The sequence below is a fragment of the Chiloscyllium plagiosum genome, chromosome 33, assembly GCF_004010195.1.
Source record: "Chiloscyllium plagiosum isolate BGI_BamShark_2017 chromosome 33, ASM401019v2, whole genome shotgun sequence".
Classification (NCBI taxonomy): Eukaryota; Metazoa; Chordata; class Chondrichthyes; order Orectolobiformes; family Hemiscylliidae; genus Chiloscyllium; species Chiloscyllium plagiosum.
Window position 1 is genome coordinate 37099714 of NC_057742.1, and position 9843 is coordinate 37109556.

Here is a 9843-nt window from a genome sequence, read left to right on the forward strand (position 1 = left end):
GAAGCACTCTGGAATGTGGTGAAGATGTGAAGGGTGCTACATAAATGCAAATTGTTTCTATCTCCATCATAGGTCTTCAGCGTATACATGTCATCTTATTCTATGTTATACTCATTGGGACAATTTAAACCAAATTGATGGGCTTGAATGTAATGCTAATTTTATGTACACCCAATTTTACTCTGTATTTAAAGTCAATGGAGAATAATATAAGATGGAAAGCAAAACTAGCATTCCACCCTATCCATCAGGGTTCCTACTCAGTGAGTGAGGTACAGTTGTCTCCACAGGTTCTGACACAATAGTATCAAAATTATCACTGATAAAAGATATGTGGTATTTCTCTCTTGGTGGACCACTGCTCCACATGGCAAATACTGGCTAATTTCTTGCAAGCTTCACTTGTAATTCTCTTTTCAGATGTTGTATTTTTTAGGTATAGCTTGTTAAGTATATATTTATCAGTGTCACTCTCATTCTCAGCCTCCAGGGAGGAATACATACTTCTGAAACCCAAAGAGATGGAAATCTTGCTCTAACTCACTTACTTTAAGTATTGAGATCTTACGGAGTCGATTTAAAATGGGCAGGTGGAATGCATATGGCTGACTGTAGAAAGATTGAAGAGTGCAGAGATTTAATAAAACAGTTTGAATCGCAAAAGGTTGAGATAATGAAATATTGCATTTTCAAAGACTGAAGGGAGAATGACCAAAAGTTATAGAGTTAAGGGCCTTGGCAAAAGAGACATAGATCATCGGACATTACAGCGCAGTCCAGGCCCTTTGGCCCTCGTTGTTGCGCTGACCTGTGAAACCATCTAACGTACACAATTCCATTATTATCCATATGTTTATTCAATGACCATTTAAATGCTTTTACTGTTGGCGAATTCATGACTGTTGCAGGAAGGTCATTCCATGCCCTTACTACTCTCTGAGTAAATATCCCACCTCTGACATATGTCCAATATCTATCACCCCACAATTTAAAGCATGTCCCCTTGTGCTAATCATCACCATCTGAGGAAAAAGGCTCTCACTGTCCACCCTGTCTAATTCTCTGATCATCTTGTATGCCTCTATTAAGTCACCTCTTAACTTTCTTCTCTCTAACCAAAATAGCCTCAACCTTTCCTCATAAGACCTTTCCTCGATACCAGGCAACATCCTGGTAAATCTCCTCTGCACCCTTTCCAATGCTTCCACATCGTTCCTATAATGTGGCAACCAGAACTGTACGCAATACTCCCAAGTGTGGCCGCACCAGAGTTTTGTACAGCTGCAACATAACTTCATAGCTCTGAAAATTTTATTCTACCAATAAAAGCTAACACACTTGTACGCCTTCTTAACAACCCTATCAACCCCTGGGTGGCAACTTTCAGGGATCTATGCATATGGACACAGATCTCTCTGTTCATCCACATGACCAAAAATCTTACCATTAGCCCAGTACTCTGTATTTCTGTTACTCCTTCCAAAGTGAATCACTTCATACTTTTCCACACTAAACTTCATTTTTCACCTCTCAGCCCAGCTCTGCAGCTTAATTATGTCCCTCTGTAACCCGCAACATCCTTCTCCACTGTCCATAACTCCACTGACTTCAGTGTCATCCGCAAAGTTACTAACCAATCCTTCCATGTCCTCATCCAGGTCATTTATAAAAATGACAAACAACAGTGGCCCCAAACAGATCTTTGCGATACACCACTAGTAACTGAACTCCAGGATGAACATTTCCCATCAACCACCACCCTCTCTCTTCTTACAGCTAGCCAATTTCTGATCCAAACTGCTAAATCACCCTCAATCCCATGCCTCGTATTTTTTGCAATAGCCTACTGTGGGGAACCTTATCAAATGCCTTACTGAAATTCACATCAATTGCTTAATCCTCATCCACCTGTTTGGTCACCTTCTCAAAGAACTCAATAAGGTTTGTGAGGCATGACCTACCCTTCACAAAACCGTGTCGACTATCCCTAATCAAATTATTCCTTTCTAGATGATTATAAATCCTATCTCTTAAAATTCTCTTCAAAGCTTTGCCCACAATAGAAGTAAGGCTTACTAGTCTGTAATTACCAGGGTTGTCTTTACTCCCGTTCTTGAACAAGGGGACAATATTTGCTGTCCTACAGTCTTCTGGCACTATTTCTATTGATAGTGACATAAAGATCAAAGCCAAAGGCTCTGCAATCTCCTCCCTAGCTTTCCAGAGAATCCTAAACTAAATCCCGTCCAGCCCCAGGGGATTTATCTATTTTTACACTTTCCAGAATTGCTGACACCTCCTCCTTGTAAACCTGCATCTCGTCTAATCTAATAGTCTTCAGTATTCTCCTCGACAACATTGTCTTATTCTTGTGTGAATTCTGATGAAAAATATTCATTTAAGGCCTCTGCTTTCTCTTTGGACTACACGCACAACTTCCCACTACTGTCTTTGACTGGCCCTAACCTTTCTTACATCATTCTTCTATTCCTGATGTACCTGTAGAAAGCTTTATGGTTTTCCTTGATCATACCTGCCAAAGACTTCTCATGTCCTCTCCTGGCTCTTCTTTGCGCTCTCTTCCGGACTAACTTGTAACTCTCAAGCACCCTAACTGAGCCTTCACATCTCACCCTAACATAAGCCTCCTTCTTCCTCTTGATAAGAGATTCAACTTCTTTAGTAAACCACAGTTCCCTTGTTCGACTACTTCCTCCCTGCTTGACAGGTACATACTCATCAAGGACACGCAGTATCTGTTCCTTGAACAAGCACCATGTTTCAATTGTGCTCATCCCCTGCCCATCCTGTGCATCCTAAATCTTACCTAATCGCATCATAATTGTATTTTTCCCCAGCTGTAACTTGTGCCCTGCGGTATATACAGTATTCCTTTCCATCACTAAAGTAAACATAAACAAATTGTGATCACTATCACCAAAGTGCTCACCTACCTCCAAATCTAACACCTGGCCTGGTTCATTATTCAGTACCAAATCCAATGTGGCCTCGTCACTTGTTGACCTATCTACATACTGTGTCAAGAAACTCTCCTGCACACATTGGACAAAAACTGATCCATCTAAAGTACTCAAACTATAGTATTTCCAGTCAATATTTGGAATGTTAAAGTCCCCCATAACAGCTACCCTGTTAGTTTCGCTCCTATCCAGAATAGTGTTTGCAATCCTTTCCTCTACATCTCTAGAACTTTTCAGAAGCCTATAGAAAACTTCCAGCAGGATGACCTCTCCTTTCCTGTTTCTAATCTCAGCCCATACTACCTCAGTGGATGAGTCCTCATCAAATGTCCTTTCTGCCATCATAATACTGTCCTTCACTAACAATCTCACACCACCCCTTCTTTTACCACCTTCCCTGATCTTACTGAAACATCTAAATCCCGGAACCTGCAACAATCATTCCTGTCCCTGCTCTATCCATGTCTCTGAAATGGCCACAATGTCGAAGTCCCATGTACCAACCCATGCTGCAGGTTCACCCACCTTATTCCGGATGCTCCTGGCGTTGAAGTAGACACACAACAATCACCTTTCTGCTTGCCGATGCACTCTTGCAACCTTGAAACCTTATTTCAGACCTCACTACTCGCAACCTCCTGTACACTGGAGCTACAATTCAGGTTCCCTTCCCTCTGCTGAATTAGTTTAAACCCTCCCAAAGAGTATTAGCAAATATCCCCACCCAGGATATTGGTACCCCTCTGGTTCAGGTGTACCCCAGCCCATTTGGGCGGCACGGCGGCACAGTGGTTAGCACTGCTGCCTCACAGCGCCAGAGACCCGGGTTCAATTCCCGCCTCAGGTGACTGACTGTGTGGAGTTTGCACATTCTCCCCGTGTCTGCGTGGGTTTCCTCCGGGTGCTCCGGTTTCCTCCCACAGTCCAAAGATGTGCAGGGTCAGGTGAATTGGCCATACTAAATTGCCCGTAGTGTTAGGTAAGGGGTAAATGTAGGGGTATGGGTGGGTTTCGCTTCGGCGGGTCGGTGTGGACTTGTTGGGCCGAAGGGCCTGTTTCTACACTGTAATCTAATCTAATCTTATAGGTCCCACCTACCCAAGAATGACCCCCAATTATCCAAGTACCTGAATCCCTCCCTCGTGCACCATCCCTGTAGCCACGTTTTCAACGGCTCTCTCTCCCTATTCCTCATCTCGCTAGCACGTGGCACGGGTAACAAGCCAGAAATAACAATGCTGTTTGTTCTAGCTCCCTGAATTGCTGCCTTACATCCCCATCCCTTTTCCTACCTATATCGAATACAACATGAGAGAAAATTTGTTTATACAAGGAATATTTAAGATTTGTAAAGTGTTGCTTGAAAAAGTGATGGGATACAGATTCAATTGTAACCTTCAAAAGGAAATTGGATTCATCCTTGTAGGGATTTTTAAAAAATGAACAAATGGGGGAGAAAGAATAGGGAGTTGCACTAGATTAGATTTCTTGTTGAAAGGGCTGTGCAGACTTGATGGGCTGAATGACCTGTTCCTGTGCTAATTATTTTGTATTTGCTCACTGGCCTCACTATGGAAATTGAAGCATGGATTCAGGCTGTGTGCATTTTGGAGCTGCAGCTGAACAAAGGGAACGTGGGTTTGGAAAGCTGTACCGATAGAAACCTGCCCTTGTGATTCCAACAAGGAGCTGGAGTCTCTGATGGAGATATGAATATGTCATTTTTCTGAAGTTGTTTGATATAAGGAAATGAAAATGGCGATTTGAAAATATCTTGATTCTTCAGAGTAATGCAAAACCATCTCCTGGGGGAAAGTATTGAATAGAAAGTGGCCGGGAGTGAGCAGCAGTCCCAGCACTCAAGTGTAATTGAAGTTGTAAACTGGAGCATAGGAGGTTGAGAGGTGAACCTGATAGAAGTTTATTAAAAAATGAGAGGTATGGATAGAGTTAATGGTAGTTGTCTTTCCTCTTAAGGTGGGGAATTTCATGACTAGGGGGTACATTTTTAAGGGGAGAGAAGAGACATTTAAAAAAAGACATGAGTCAATTTTTTTACACAGAGGGTCGTTGACGTGTGGAATGAACTTCCTGAGGATCAGGTGGATGCAGGTACAATTACGATGTTTAAAACATATTTGGATGGACATGAATAGGAAAGGTTTGGAGGGATATGAGCCAAGAGCAGGCAGGTAGGACCCGTTTAGTTTAGGATTATGTTCGGCATGGACTGGTTGGACCAAAGGGTCTGTTTCTGTGCTGTATGTCTCCATGATTCTATAAAAGCAGGCCAGTAGGATTTCAAAAAGCAGGCCACTTCATTGCTGCTGCTTCTGAATAGCACATCGTGTGAACTTCAAGACCTCAACCTTGCTCAGTAGTGTTAACCACTCTGAGGGAGAAAGTGCTACAAAACTGAAAATTCTCTTGCAACAATTACCACTTTGTCCATTGCACCACTTGCTAGTGAAACACTTCCTCAAATCTAACATGCCCTGAAAAACCTCTGACTTGTGCCAAAACCTAGCCCCACCACAGGTGGAATTTGAACTTCAGTCCCCAAATCATTATTCTAGGTGGGGAAAAGGTAGAAAAAGTGAAAAAACAAAAATTATGGTCATAAATGTAAGACAGTAATCAGTAAGTACTTTGAGGAAGTTAAGATAAACTTCTTACCCATAAGGTAGTTTCAATGTGCAGCCGAGTGGTTTAAATGTAGCAGCAGAACCTCAGAAACCAAAGCACAAAACTAAGTTATTCAGCTCATTATGCCTTTGGTGCTTCTATTGAAAGAGGAGTCATGCTTTCTCTCGTCTCAGCATTTTCCCTTCCCTGAAAAAGTTCCTAATCCTAATGTAATCGTCCAACTTCTTGTATTTATTTATGGAATCAGATTCCATCCGAGTTCCAGATAACGTTCCAGATTCTGACAAGCCTCTGAAAAAGCCTCACCTATGCTCAAGATCTTTTGCCAATGATCTTGTGTCTTTGAACACTAACTTACCAGATAAACAGGTTTTTCTCTTCCAAACCTCACAGCATCGTGAAGGTATTAACTTGCCTCTTAACACTTTCTGTTCAAGAAGAACAATCCTAATTAATTCCACACTCTAAGGTGAAACTGGATAAGTAAGTGTGTCAGGAAAGAACTGAAGCCAACAAGGTTAGATGAAGACATTATGAAGTGTGTGATGAAGGTTCAGAACTATAGTACAGTATTATTGATTGTGACCTTAGGTTCTAAAGTGGAAGAATAGCATATAGCTCGTTTTTAGTTTGTGTGTTAACAGGAAAACATGGCTTTTAGTTTAGATTAGATTCCCTATAGTGTGGAAAAAGGCCCTTTGGCCCAACAAGTCCACACCGACCCTCCGAAGAGTAACACACCCAGACCCATTTCAGTCTGACTAACGCACCTAACACTATGAGCAATTTAGCATGGCCAATTCACCTGACCTGCACAATCTTTGGACTGTGGGAGGAAACCAGAGCACCCAGAGGAAACCAACGCAGACACTGGGAGAATGTGTGGCACGGTGGCACAGTGGTTAGCACTGCTGCCTCACAGCGCCAGAGACCTGGGTTCAATTCCCGTCTCAGGCAATTGTCTGTGTAGAGTTTGCACATTCTCCCCGTGTCTGCGTGGGTTTCCTCCAGGTGCTCCGATTTCCTCCCACAGTCCAAAAATGTGCACGTTAGATGAATTGGCCACGTTAAATTGCCCGTAGTGTTAGGTGAAGGGGTAAATGTAGGGAATGGGTCTGGGTAGGTTGCTCTTCGGAGGGTCGGTGTGGACTTGGTGGGCCGAAGGGCCTGTTTCCACACTCTAAGTATTGTAATCTAAAGTAATCTAATCCACACAGACGGTCACCCGAGGCAGGATTCGAACTTGGGTGCCTGGTGCTGTGAGGCAGCAGTGCTAACCACCGTGCCTCCCTATTCTTAATATTTTAGATTTGTTTAATTTTAAATTTGTTCATTGAGTGGCAACAAGGTGTCTGGAGATTTGTTTTATTTATATGAATTTTAATGAGGTGAGCAGTTTGGTGAATTTAAAATATGGTAGAAGAAAGAAAATTAAACTTCTGTAACTGGGCAACAAGAGTCCACTAACACAGTCAGGATAGTCCAGGCAGTATGTAAGTTCATTCAATGAGAAAAAGGTTACATCTTACGTTATTAGAGTCATAGACATCCACAGAAATGAAACTGCACTGGTCAGAAACAGCCATCTAACTATTTTAATCCCATTTTCTAGCACTTGGCTCACAGCCTTGTATGCCTTGGCATCACAAGTGTACATCTGAATACTTCTTGTGAGGATTTCTGCCTCTACCAATAGATAGTGAATTCCAGATTTCCACCACCCTCTGGGTGAAAATGTTTTTCCTTACATCCTCTCTAAACCTCCTTTCCCTCCATCTAAATCTATGACCCCATCCTGCTCCAAGGGAGATATCTTTCTTGTGTCTACCCTATAACTTTATACATCTAAATCATGTCACTTTCAATCTCCTGTGGTATAAGGTAAACAACCCCAGTCTATCCAATCTCTCTTCACAATTAAAACTCTCCAGCCCAGGTAACATCCTGAAAATCTCTTCTACACTTTCTCCAGTGCTATCACAATTCTCCGATAATTTGGTTTCCAGAATTGTGAACAATTCTTTAGCTGTGGCCCAACTAACGTTTTAAACAGTACCACTATCACCTCTCTGCTCTTAAACTTTATGCCTCAAAAAATAAAGGCAAGTTAAAAAAAAACCTTCTGACCACCTTATCCACCTGTCCTGATAGCTTAAGAGACTGGTGTATATGCACACTCAAGTCCATCTGATCCTTGGTGCTTCCCAGGGTCCGACCTTGCTTTGTTTGTCCTGTCCAAATGCATCACCTCACCTTTATCTGGTTTGAATTCCATTTGCCATTGATCATCCCATCTATATCCTTTTGTAGTCTAAGGCTATCCTCTTCACTATTTACCAATTTTTGTAATATTTTCAAGTTCACTGATCGTCTCTCCTACATTCAAGACTAATTTGTTTACGTAAACCGCAAAGAACAAGGGCCCCAACATTGAGCCCTGTGGGACCCCAATGGATATAGACTTCCAGTTAGAAAAATACCACTCAACCATCACTCTCTGCTTCCTGCCACTCAGCCAATTGTGGATCCAATTTGCCAAATTTCCTTGGATCAATACCAGGAGCTCTTAGCTTTGTTATCAGGTTCCTATGCAGGACCTTATCAAAAGCTTTGTTAAAGTCCAAGTAGACTACATCAAAAGCATTGCCCTCATCTACACACAGAGTCATAGAGATGTACAGCACAGAATCAGACCCTTCGGTCCAAATTATCCATGCAACCAGATATCCCAACCTCATCTAGTCCCATTTGCCAGCACTTGGTCCATATCACTCTCAACCCTTCCTATTCAAATACCCATCCAGATGCCTTTCAAACATTGCAATTGTACCAGCCTCCACCACTTCCTCTGGGAGCTCATCCCAACTCCTGTACTCAATACTCTGACCAATAAAAGAAAGCATACCAAACCCCTTCACTATCCTATCTACCTGCGACTCTACTTTCACCTCGTTACCTTTTCAAAAAATTCATCAAGTTGGTCAGATATCATCTCCCATTAACAAAACCATGTTGACTGTTCTTGATTAGTCCTTGCCTATTTGTTTTATTGATTCATGACTGATGTGAGCATCATTAGCTTGGCTAGCATTTACTGCCCAGAAGGTAGTTAAGATTCATAGAGTCATAGAGGTGTACAATAGCGAAACAGACCCTTCAGTCCAATTCGTCCATTGGATATCCACCCAATCTAGACCCACCTGCCAGCACCCAGCTCATATCCCTCAAACCCTTCAATTTCATATACACATTCATGTGCCTTTTAAATATTGCAATTGTACTAGCCTCCACCACTTCTTCTGCCAGCCCATTCCCCACAGACACCACCCTCTTTGTGAAAAGGTTGCCCCTTAAGTCTCGTTTCTCTTTCCCTTCTCATGCTAAACCGATGCCCTCTAGTTCTGGACTCCCTTACCCCAGGGAAAAAAGTTGTCTATTTACCCTATCCGTGCACCTCATGATTTTATAAACCTGTATAAGGTCACCCCTCAGCCTCTGATGCTCCAGGGAAAACAGCCCCAGCCTATTCAACCTCTCCCTATACCTCAAATCCTCTAACCCTGGCAACAACCTTGTAAATCTTTTCTGAACCCTTCCATGTTTCACAACATCCTTCCGGTAGGAAGGAGACCATGCAATATTCCTTGAAGTGGCCTAACCAATGTCCTGTACAGTCGCAACATGACCTCTTAACTCCTGTATTCAATACTCTGACCAATAAAGGAAAGCATACCAAATGCCTTCTTCACTATCCTATCTACCTGCAACTCCACTTTCAAGGAGCTATGAACATACACTCCAAGGTCTCTTTGTTCAGCAACACTCCCTAGGACCTTACCTGCTAAGATTTGCTTTCCCAAAATGCAGCACCTCGCATTTATCTAAATTAAATTCCATCTGCCATTCCTCAGCCCACTGGCCCATCTGATTAAGATCCCGTTGTAATCTGAGGTAACCTTCTTTGCTGTCCACTCCATCTCCAATTTTCGTGTCATCTGCAAACTTACTAACTATACCTCCTATGTTCATATCCAAATCATTTATATAAATGATGAAAAGTAGTGGACCCAGCACTGATCCTTGTGGCACTCCACTGGTCACAGGTCTCCAGTCTGAAAAATATCCCTCCGCCACCATCCTCTGTCTTCTACCTTTGAGCCAGTCCTATATCCAAATGGCTAGTTCTCCCTGTATTCCATGAGATCTAACCTTGCTA

The 9843-nt window shown here is 42.4% G+C and overlaps 1 protein-coding gene across 1 annotated transcript in view; it reads left to right on the forward strand.

Annotated features, from left to right (window-relative positions):
* Positions 1–9843, forward strand: part of LOC122539641 (C-type mannose receptor 2-like) — a 267205-nt gene that overhangs the window by 173164 nt on the left and 84198 nt on the right. The window lies entirely within an intron of this gene.